The sequence below is a fragment of the Dermacentor andersoni genome, chromosome 1 (genome assembly GCF_023375885.2).
Source record: "Dermacentor andersoni chromosome 1, qqDerAnde1_hic_scaffold, whole genome shotgun sequence".
Classification (NCBI taxonomy): Eukaryota; Metazoa; Arthropoda; class Arachnida; order Ixodida; family Ixodidae; genus Dermacentor; species Dermacentor andersoni.
The window spans coordinates 357114729-357126706 of record NC_092814.1 but is presented as its reverse complement, the minus strand read 5'-3'; the positions used below and the strand labels follow the sequence as shown (position 1 = coordinate 357126706).

At 46.5% G+C, this 11978-nt stretch overlaps 1 non-coding gene across 1 annotated transcript; it reads left to right on the top strand.

Moving 5' to 3' along the window:
- The first annotated feature begins 463 nt into the window (after positions 1-463).
- Positions 464-536, top strand: TRNAR-ACG (transfer RNA arginine (anticodon ACG)). The gene has a single exon. It is a non-coding gene; the product is annotated as a tRNA-Arg (tRNA).
- Positions 537-11978: the final 11442 nt, after the last annotated feature.

The following is an 11978-nucleotide window of genomic DNA, read 5'->3' as shown; positions in this document are numbered from 1 at the left end:
TCCACTACAACATCCAGAATTAGGCAAGGAAGAAATCACCAGCCTCCTCGGACTACAAAAGGATACATATGTCCATGGAATTATCATGCACCGGATTCACCCCATGCATACAATTGTTATACTTATGCCGATTCTGTGATACACCGGACACCCTTCCTAAACGTGGTGTTGGTGTGCCCACACCGCGAGAAAAGCACTCGAGGTGAAGCGTCAGAATCGCCACAAGCTATCAAGAAAACGAGGATTATCGAAGTCTCCTGGACTGGTCACCTGCCGCAGCCTACGGCTTTCTAGACTGGGAGAGCGAAGAACTAACAGATTCTCGCCGTTTCGCACAATAAAAGTTCGTTCCTCCTCCTCCTCCTCCTCCTCCTCCTCCTCCTCACCGCGATGGATCACTCGTGAAAACACTGCCCGTTAATAGAACTGTTGACAGCGCCGCTTACCAGCTTGCTTCCGTTCGGGGCCTGTGGCGCAACGGATAACGCGTCTGACTACGGATCAGAAGATTCCAGGTTCGAATCCTGGCAGGCTCGTACGGATGCTTCTTTTTTTTCCATTTTGCTCCTTCCTCATTTGTCTTTTCAAAATGGTTTACCATCCGGCCGACTGAAAGTCAAACACTAAGAATAATTTTTTTTTTTAAATTAGCGATATGTAAATTTAGCTATGGTATCAGTCGACAGCACGTTACCACTTCACTTGCAGTGTATGAACTAAGGCGTTATAAATGATGAAAATTACTAAAAATACTTACTAACGTAGAAATATATTTTCTCCGTTATTAACATTTCGTTATTTTACATGCGGAAAATAAGGAAATGTTGTAAGACATGATGCGCCACACTTAAGCGTGACGTATTAAAAGCAAGCAAACTAAAAACGAATCAAAATAAATTTTGAAAGCATGGTAACTCACTATCAAGTAAAAAAATATATAAGAAAACAAAAATAATGTTCAAGTGCAAATACGCTATCAGTACTTTGAAGCAAGACTGGGCGAAAAAAAATAATTCCGCGCAGCACATAATGGCTTCCCTTGCAATGCCTGGAGAAGGCCACGGTATGATGGCTAGAAGGGGGCAGTGTGACGGCAGGCGTATCTGCGCTGTGCGCGGTAGAGGCGCGTTGAGCGATGAAATTTCACGGCGTCGCTAGGGGCGCTGAAGAGCGCTGGTGTAATGAATTTGAACGCTGAACATATAACGAATATAGGCACAAGAGTCCAGGAAGAACTTGGCAAATGGCCAAGTAAAGAGTGGGAATATAGTGAGGGTCTAAGTGTAATAACGACAGACACAGAAAGAGAAACAACATATTCGTCGGAAAGGAAAAAAGAAACCGAAAAAACTCAGTGCCTGTCCACTAGGTGAAGAAGGATGACCAGCGAAGCTGTGTATGTGGGCCCTTAATGGCGAACTGCACCTCCGCCGCGGGTCGGCCCTGCATTTCACTATCTTCGGGATCGGCCCACGTATGAGGAGTTTTTTGCTTACCATGCCAACGACACGAAAATTTCCTTGGAAGGTAGAGGTATGCAGCTTCGCTGTAAAAGCCGCTGGAACACGGAGATACGAGAAGCGATCACCGAACAATAGAAAGCATCCAGGGTGCACAGGCAGGCAAAGAAGGCGCAGTTGCCGCAGGATGATGCGGCCACTAAATGGGGAATATACCGGGAGAAAAAGTCTATGGTTCAAAAACTGGTGCAAGCAAAGATAAAAGTGAAAGCGAATGTTGGTTGTCAGAAATACGTGGGAAAAAGAAGGCCGCACCTAGAATATCTTGGAACCAGATAAAGTTATCAGGCAGGAAGTCAACAACAATACAACATATCCTAGACGAAGATGGAAACAAACTGGAAGGGGAAGCGGCATTAAATTGCATCAGAAAAATAACAGCCGAATCTTTCCAAGGCAATGACGAGGTTGTATTTGAAGAAAATAAGAGCATGAAAGGGAACCAGCTGGAGAAGGAGCTGGTATTGCCAAATTTCAACTAAAAGAATCAGAAGAGAAAATTGCTAAGCGCACAGCCACAGGGCTAGACGAGGTTCCTGTTAGGCTGATCGATGCATTAGGGCCAAAAAGTAAGGAAGCTCAGGTGAAAGCAGCAGAAAAAACTTTAAAAGATAGACGAATACCAGACATTTGGCGCCAAAGAAGAATGAATTTAATTTATAAAGGTAAGGGCGAGGAAGATAGAATTCACTCGTATAGACCGTTGACCATTACATCGGTAATATACAGGCTACTAATGTAGGCAATCAAATTAAAGCTGCAAGCATGGGCAGAGAACAATTGCATTTTGGGAGAACTTCAGAATGGCTTCAGAACAGGTGGGTGTTTGGATGATAACTTATTTGTTTTTACTCAGTGTATTGAAATATCAAGAGTAGAAAGCAGACCGTTACATCTGGCCTTTTTAGACGTTACAGGAGCGTGTGATAACGTAGACCGCAACATTTTGTGGCATATTCTGGAAGGGGAAGGCTTGGATGACGATTGTCTACAGCTTTTGAGAGAGATTTACCTAGAAAGTACCATTTGCGCTGAATGGGAAGGGATGAGGAGCGAGGAGAAAGTTCATATCAACAAGGGACTGAGGCAGGGGTGCCCTTTATCCCCGCTGCTGTTTATGATGTTCATGGTGAGGATGGAGAGTGCGCTGGAAGGAAGTAATATCGGGTTTAATCTCTCATACAACCAGGCGGGTACAGTAGCAGAGCAGAAGCTCCTAGGTTTATTTTATGCAGACGACATTGTGTTGCTAGCTAACAAGCACAGTGACTTGCAAGGTCTGACATCTGTGGACAGGATGGTGAGAATTTAAGTTTGAAATTTAGTGTTAGAAAATCAGGTGTTCTGGTATTCAACGAAAACAGTGAACACACACTGGCAATGCAGGGCCAGGAAATAGCTCGGGTAAGAGAATATAAATACCTTGATATATGAATAAACGAAGGCAACCGATATGTGGAAACATAGGAAAAAAAATAACAGTAAAGGGGAAGAGAAGTGCAGACATAATGAAACACAGAGCGCTATAGGGATACAATAGGCACGAGGTGCTCCGGAGTATGTGGTAAGGTGTAATGGTTGCAGGACTTACTTTTGAAAATGCGGTTGTTTGCATGAAATCAGGAGGTACAATCGGGACTCGATGAGAACCAAATGTCAGTGGGACGCCTCGCATCGGGCGCTCACGGGAAGACTACAAATGAAGCTGTGCAGGGTTATATGGGCTTGACAAGTTTTGAGGTGAGGGAAGCTCGCAGTAAAATGGATTATCTAGGACGACTGAAGAATACGGAAGAAATTAAATGGCTGGAAGAGTGTTGAGGTAGTTGTATAGGAAAAACATTGATTAACTGTGGAGGAAAAGACCTAGGAAGTCTTACCAGCAAGTGTGCAGCCTGTAGGCTGGGCAACACAGCAACAAAGAACGTCAAGTGGAAAGTCAGAGAGGCTGAAATAATCTTGTGGGTGGCGGCAATGGAAAAGAAACCTGCCATGAGTAACTGCTTAAAAGGAAAAAAAAAACGAAATCAGGAAAGAAACGATTTATGATAACTCAAGGGGAAGCTCATTACTTTTAGAAGCGAGATCAGGATGCCTTAGAACTCGCACTTATAAAGCGAGATATAAGAAGGAAGAAGAAGCATGTGCTTGCTGCGGTAAAGCTTGGAAACTATGGAGCATGTTTTATTAGAATGGGAAGATATCTTCTCAGCGGTCGATTTAGGCACCCCTGGCCTCCTTGACGCCCTTGGGTTCAGCGAGAGCAGGGGGAATGTAAACATGTCCGCAATAGAGATTAATAAGAGGCGATTGGAAGATTGGTGGAAGAAAAGAAGGGAAACGTACAAAAACAAAGTTCACAATAGGAAGTCAGAACATTTGGTCATGTGAATTCATCTTGGTCTTTTTCTTTTTTAACCTAGGTAGGACATTAGACAGTATAATTGCAAGAGCATGGCGGCGCAACCCACCACCCCATTCTAAAGGGGACGCTAACATACATACATACATACATACATACATACATACATACATACATACATACATACATACATACATACATGCATCCACCCATCCATCCACCCGTACAAAGGAAGAGCGGCGGCGCGGCCCTTGCCATTGTAGCGCCAGGGAGGTCTGCCGGGCAAGCATAGGCTTGTAGACCGCGCTTGCTTGCACGTCGATCGTGATATCAGTGGGAAGCGTCGCACCTGTGCCACTGAGATTATTTTGGGGTGGGTAGAGCGTGATGTTGTGCTGCTGATGTGTTATGTATTAGACAACGCGTCGTGCTCTCATGGCGTCGAAATCGCGAACAAGTGTTGTATACGGGCGCAGAAGCGGGGACAGAACGTGCAAAGCCAAGGCCTGCCTTTTTAGACCGCCTAAAGGCACAGCTCGGCCTGAATTGGGGTCGGGGCTGGCAAAATATCAAACAACGAGTTCACAACGGATTGTGTCCTTCGCGAACAGCACTTCGAATTGAAGTCGGAATTTTCGGCAAGTGATCAATGCGGAAGTAGTCACCGGAGAAGCAGCCGGATGCAATGCAGACAGCCTGTTCACGCAAAAATTTGATAGGGGAGGCCTATTGTACCCTGGAGATGAGTTAGGCACGCTCGTGCTAGAGTATGCATTCACATTATTTTTTTCTACAGAGAAGCTTTATGCTTTCCGTGCGCATGATTTTATGCAGTTCTTGAGCAGTTTAACAGTCCGCCAAGTGGGACGCGAGCTTCATCGCAAAGAGTTCCATGCAAAAATGATCCAGTATGTGATGTTAACTAGGCGGCACTTTTTCACATTGAACAAGGACAAGGCTCTTCAAAGGGGCCGCCAGAAACATTTGAAGTTATAGGAGAGTGAAGTATAGCCTACTGCTATGCTCGGTTTGATGTGTGCATGTGGATTACTGCACTACGTAATAAAGTGTTTCTTCTCGTCTTGCGGACTTGTACAACAAAAGCAGTGATGGAAAATATTTAGTGCATGTTGAGGTTCGCCAAAGCGCCGACATATGGACCTATTTTTTTTTTTACAAAGCTAGCGCTTTTTGAAGGGCATGTTGCAGGCGCATGCAGACGCGAATAGTGAACTGAACGACGTGGTGATGTTATTCCCCGGTTTATTGCGCGCAGCCCCGGCATTATTTTGTCTGTTTGCGTGTACGATTTTCTCTGCGCCCACTGGCTACATTTGTGGCAGATGACCCAAGTTGAAAGTAGGCGTTTGGGGTTGTTTCTGTTCACGGTCCACGTTCGCTTGCGCTAACACCATGCAACCCTTTCAAAAAAAGAAAAAAAAAACCAACTCGTCCAGAGTGGCCTTCAAATGTGATCGTTCTCCTTTTTTAAATCGCATGGCGAAACATCTGCTGCATGTTCCGGTGTTGCAAATAACGGATATTTCCATCATCGACTCTCCGAAGAAGTGTCACCCTTCTTAATAATGCATCTGCGAGCTGCAAAAACTTCGCGATCTTTGCACCGCGCATTACATTAAAAATTCAAACGCGACGCAAAGTGAACGCGACGCGCGTGCTAGCTGCCGTGCACCGCACCCTTCAAAAACCGCGAAAACTGCACACCAGCTGCAAGTAGCGACACCTACAACTTTCATCGCTACTCTGTGCAGCCAGCTGGCTCCCGCCCGTCACACTGCCCCCTTCTAGCCACTATAGCCACGGTGCAAAAAAAAAAAAAATAAAAAAACAAGAAAAAAAAAACAAGAAAAAGAAATTAATGAGACCACAGGACTCGCCGCCGTTCTAAGCATGACGTGCACTTGTTGCCTTCGCTTGGCATAAATCGAACAGCGCATTTTCACCACAGGACCTCGACGATGATTTAGCGTGCCCTCCTATTTTATGCAGGAAATGGTTGATGAATGACGCACCTAGCTGGTTTCGATGAAACAACGTTTTTATGTTTTTCGGTAAAATTCAGCAAGTCTGAATGCTAGTTCAACAAAATCTTGGTGGCGCCATCTACTGCCCCGTTTCAAAGGGGAGCTGTCCCTACAGCACAGCTCCCCATGATCCCGGAGGCAAAGCAACTGTCATACTGCGAAGATTCCTCTTGTTTTCAGTCAAGCTGTACGCTGTATAGGTACAAGTTGACATGCATAGGAAACCCGCGTTCAGTTTAGTATGTTGTAAAAGGCATCCGTCACCAAGGGCAGAGACCACAACACCCGCTGTTGCCAGCACACGATGGTGACCACCGGATAGAATCGGCGACGATATGCGTGATGTGTATGTGGGCAGCATCTATTGATGCGTCTTTTCTTATGGTAAATTCATAATCGTGGGAAATTCGTCATGCAATTGAGCAAATGTCGGCCCGAATTCATGGTGGGAAAAAAAAAGGCGCTTTCTCTTTCATCAGTTTCTTTTTGTGTACGTGCCATAATGTTTTGCGTTGTTTGTTCCACTCTCGCACTGGTACCATTTGGGGATTTAAAAGAAGCCAAAGCGACCGCATATTCTGAGTGCCAGCCAAGTGAAAACCACGAGTTATATTGGGCTTTTTAAAAGTAGACCACACTTTACCAGCGTCATCATTTGGTGCTCGTTTACGCTAGCGCATATATACGGGAGCTGCACTCAAAGACCCGCCGTGGTTGCTCAGTGGCTATGGTGTTAGGCTGCTGAGCTCGAGGTCGCGGGATCGAATCCCGGCCACGACTGCCGCATCTCGATGGGGGCGAAAACGCCCGTGTATCTAGATTTAGGTGCACGTTAAAGAACCCTAGGTGGTCGAAATTTCCGGGGTCCTCCACTACGGCGTGCCTCATAATCAGGAAGTGGTTTTAACACGTAAAGCCCCATAATTTAATTTTTTTTGCCCTCAAAGGGCCAAATCGTGGATCATACATAGTGTTCTCTTCACGTTAGGAATATCACTTCGCGCTTGCTTAAAATTCGACCTTTATATGACCACCACTACCCGCTGTAGTTGTTTAGTGGCTATGGTGTTAGGCTGCTAAGCACGAGGTCGAGGGATCCAATCCCGGCCACGGCGGCCTCATTTCGATGGGGGCGAAAAGCACTCATGTACTTAGATTTAGGTACACGTTAAAAAACCCTAAGTGGTCCGGAGTTCCCTACCACGGAGTGCCTCATAATAAGAAAGTGGTTTTAGCACGTAAAACAATATAATTTATTTTTAATATGATCACCATTATAAAGAATTCGCCGATCTCATTAACCGCACAGTCTTCCCTCTCTTGGCGTCCCCCGTTGTACCTTGAAAAAAAATCGATTCTCATTTCGCATAATTAAGAACGGAACAAAAAGCGGGGACGAAAGAAGACACGTCGCTCCTGTGCCTCGCATCTAGCACCTTTCTCCATCCCTGCTCAATGTTCTGTTGCTAATTATGCACGATAACAGCTTGCCCACTTACGGTTCTCGCAAAATCGCGCGTTTTCCATCATGCGCCGTGATTTCGCGGCAGTTCGGTTCTTCATCGTTTTCGGTTCCGCCGCGCAGTCAACCTCGCGTCTCGCGAATGAATCCCGAGAGAGCGTGCCACGGGCAAGGCGTGCCCACAGAATCGCGCAGGTGCTCGTGCGAACCGCGCGACCGAAGATCCGGCTCGGCTTCAGGGATTTCGTCCAGCACTGCGTCCACACCTAGAGGCAGCCCAGCTACGCCGTGGATGACGCCGAAGGACTTGACGCGGAGGCGAGGCTCCAACGAAAGCGTAAGACCTTTACTTCGCCCTCTGCTTCGCCACTCATTGCGGTTAATGAAAAGCTTTCTGACCCGCCGTGGTGGCTTAGTGGCTGTATCGCGCTCTCCTTCTCATGAGGCACGAGGTCGGGGATTCGATTCTCCCCAACTATGCCTGTGCTATAATACTAGCCGCATTACTGCTGTCCTAGACGCGGGAGACATTTCGGAATAAATGCAAGTGCGAACAGGAGAAAATAATCAGAAAGACATTTCTGCTGTTTTTCTGTAGCTGGTCCTTAAGCATGCTGTCGACTCAAATTCACACTGCGGTGCATGAATTAAGGTTCTGTTAAACATCCATGTGAAGCTGCCAACACAATAACGTAGCCTAGTTCCTTTCGATTTGTTCGCGCTTGAATTTATGGTGTTAGTATCTAAGAATATAGGCACGGCTCACGAGAAGAACGTATCGTGGACGTCCCAGCAGAAGATAGAAAAACATTGAAATATACCACCTCTTGTGATTTTCTTTTTCTCTCCTTCCCTTCACATACACCTGGTGTACGTGAGCATACAACGCGGCGCTACGTATTGGCGTAATGAAAGGATTCGTCTACAATGTGAGGCTTCCCGAATACATTAAGCATATTCACAGCCAGTACATAAACCGGTACCTTTACTTACCGGTATTCATTCGCTGTTAAAAATGTTCAGTTATATACAAAAATAAGCTAAGGTTTTGCTTTATGAAATGACTTTGACATCGTGCGTAAAGAAGTGAGGGTTTCTGATATCTGTACTTTGGGTTTCATAATTCTATGGCAGTCGAGTGTTGGTTGCGAGGCGTGTTTTGCACTTGAAACTGCCCTCGAGAATAAGGAGACAATGCGTTGACATTGGGGTATACATATTGCACGACGCCACTTGCATCCGCGTGGTTTTCGCTCCTCATTTGGCTAGTGCCAGTGGTAGTTTCTATCCCAGTGCCTCACTACCATACAATACTGTATCTAAGCAGAGAAGCTGCTCGTCGTGACGTCACGAACATCCCACCGGATGCCGTTAGTTTCAATGTACGCAAGGCATTTTTCAACAATATTACACAGGCTGAATTTCTGTAAATATGAGTTGAATATTAAACTTTTTTAATGTTACTTGGCAATACTTACTCTTCAAACAGGCCGAAACCGCACCTTAGCTATTTGCTATGTCAACAGCAGAGTGGAGCACAAGCACGACAGGTGTTTGTCCGCAGGTCTGCAAGATGGGACCACGGAGCGGCCGCCTACGAGAGTCCGCTGCGTGCACTGTCGGCAGCTGTCCCAGCGCGTGCCGGGCGGTCAACCAGCTCTTCTCCAACGTTCGCTTCGTGCGGAGCATCTTGGGCCATCAACGGGTGGACCTCGACAAGTCATGCACGGCCAGCGCAGTCGATGGGCGCCTCCAGCTTGCGGAGCTGTCCCTGTGGAACTTCCTGTGGGCCATCATCATCAAGCTACGCGAAGGATGGCTGGTCCTGGTTTGCCTGCGCGGGCGCGTGGTTCCTTTGGCCTTCAACGAGCAACGCAGGCGCTCGTTCATTCTGGTTCACTGGCCGCTGAAGGAGCACCACTCCATCGCGTTCCCGGAGCTGTTCGAGTCACGGATGTCACCAAAGCATTTTGAGTTACGGGACGGCCTCGAGGTTAGCGAACACCTGAGGCACGCCAGGCTCTCCTACCACCTGTGGGCCTACCAGACTAGGGGCATGATAGACCCGCCTAGCTCCATAGCTGCCACGCTCGACACGCTGGAGATGGTGAGCGTGCTCTCCTCCAGCGTGGGCGTGAGCATGCTATGCTAGCTGCTCGACAGTTGTGACGTCATGCGCATGACGAACTGGATCGACATGCCCGTGGCTCAGGAGTTGATGCGCTGATGCGCCGTGGTACGCGGCAGCGTCAGATCCACGTCGACGAGCTGTTCCCGACGGTCGACTCCTGCTACATTCTGGCCGACCTCGTGTCCTGCATCGCAGTCATCGAGGAGTTCGTCGTCAGCCGCTGAACGACAGGCACGTACAGGACGCTGCATGGTTTTGCAGCGTTGTTCGTCCTCGTCCCCGGTTAAGGCGCGACGCTGGAGACATTCCAGAAGTACAACTTCCAAGTGAACGATGTGCACCTCGAGGACCGCTCTATAAGGTTGAGTGAACCGATAAGCGGCCTGGCGCATTTGGTTGTTTTTGCAGATAAGTGCGAGATTGTGGTGATTTTCAATGTATATTAAAGAGATTTCTTTAGCTACTTTGGTCAGTTTTAATGGTTGAATGATGTCGCACAAATAGGACATACATAGTAACCCAACTTCTCTGCTAGCTTGGGCTATTACGTATGGGCCGGCTGCTGTCTTTGCAAACATACCACTTGTGCCACTGGGTATATGCCCGAATCAGATTTGCGCGTAACAAATTACACGCAATTACTTCCTTTAGTCAAGGGATGTTTTTTTACTCGGTAACGCTCGCTTCAATTACTTTCTACAGGAACCAATCACACGCAACCAGTTTTTACGAGACAATCTTCAATAGGCGAGACAGCTTTGAGCTCGGAGTTTGGCGACAACTACATCAGAAGGCCTGCGGTCGGTACCACGCAGAAGCCTCCGGGACATTCGTGTTCGGACTGGCTGCCCCCGGCGATCATTTTGTTTCCTCATCATAAAGCTCCAACAGATTTTAGCCGAGGACTTGCACCGGCCTTTCTATATTCTCGATAGGGAGGACCACTTAGGACGATGTTGCCAGGAAATTATCTACGAAACAGTTTTCAGCTGTTGATTAGGCCCATGGGGATCACCTTCTCCAATCGCCAGCAACAATATAGTTCTGTGCTCCATAGAGGACTCTTACAACGGCTTTGGTGTGTTGAGTAACAACGATCTTGCGCATATCATAAGCCAACAAACACTGACACCAAGGACAACATAGGGGAAATTGCTTCTGCTTAATAAATGAAATGAAGAAACGATATATCAATGGAAGTGGATGGAAAAAACTTGAAGGTGCAGAACAATCCCACAACCTTTCCATTACGCGTGCGATGCTCTACCAAGTGAGCTACCGTGGAGTGGTTTCTCCATCCTCTTTCTTGGGTATTTATGTTAGCTAGTGGAAACCGGGAGTTTTACCCAGCGCCACCACCCACAGACCTTGGCGGCATATGTGGCACATCCTTTCTGCCGCAGGCGTCATGAGAACGTGATCTTTTTGGGTGAAGGTAACCGGTCAATAAACCTGCACATGCTACCTGAAGGCATCAATATTGCCGGATTCGAGACCTCGCTAAGTAATATACGAGAAGAAAGGGGGTTAACCGAGGGGGCCGATTTTTATTAGTCATTTCATAAGAAGCCAACAAACATACAAGTTAGTGCAGTGTTTGCATTGCACTACATGGGGTGTTAATTTTGCTCGCTAGAATTCTCGCACGTTGTAGTCTTTATCCAGGCGTGCGTTTTGAGCCAGTCAAAGTGTGCATAGCCACCTTGTGAGCCAATGAGAGCTGAGAAGAAGGCGTTTTTAAGAACACGGTGCAATTTCACTGTAGAACGGCACCGCATGACACACTAAAAATGTCGAGGATAAAAAAAATCCGTGCGACAGAATTACTCAACCTAAGAACTGTATGGTATGTTTCCCTCAGCATTTATGGGAGTAATACTTGGTAAAAGTATTGAGGGCACAACTGTCTTGCATCTACATTATGAATTATTTTCAACAGTGCGTGAAAAAGGTTTTTCAGGTACCTTTTAACGGTTTTCCGACGCACTCGATCCTGTAACTGTAATTACACCTACGGTCAGTTCAATGTCTGAATCATTCACTGGGAGTACAGCTACTTCTCTTCTCACTTAATTCGAGCTACTGTTTCATGCTGGACGAAGGCTTCTCCCGGTGATTTCTATTTGCCCTGGTTCTGCATTAGCCGAAACGACACTATCCCAGCAAATTTCCTCATCTGATCACGTCTTTTAACTATTTACAGCCATTTAATCCATTTTGCTTCCGAAGAAACACGTTACATGCTTAAACAAAATAAAAATTATTAGGCATTACGTAATGAAGGAGTACAGACCGCTTATGTAAATATCTTGGAGAATATCTACAAAGATTCCACAGCTACCTTAATTCTACACAACAAAAGTAGGAAGATACCTATAAAGAAAGGGGTCAGACAAGCAGACACAATTTCTCCAATGCTTTTCACTGCGTACTTGGAAGAAGTATTCAAGCTATTAAC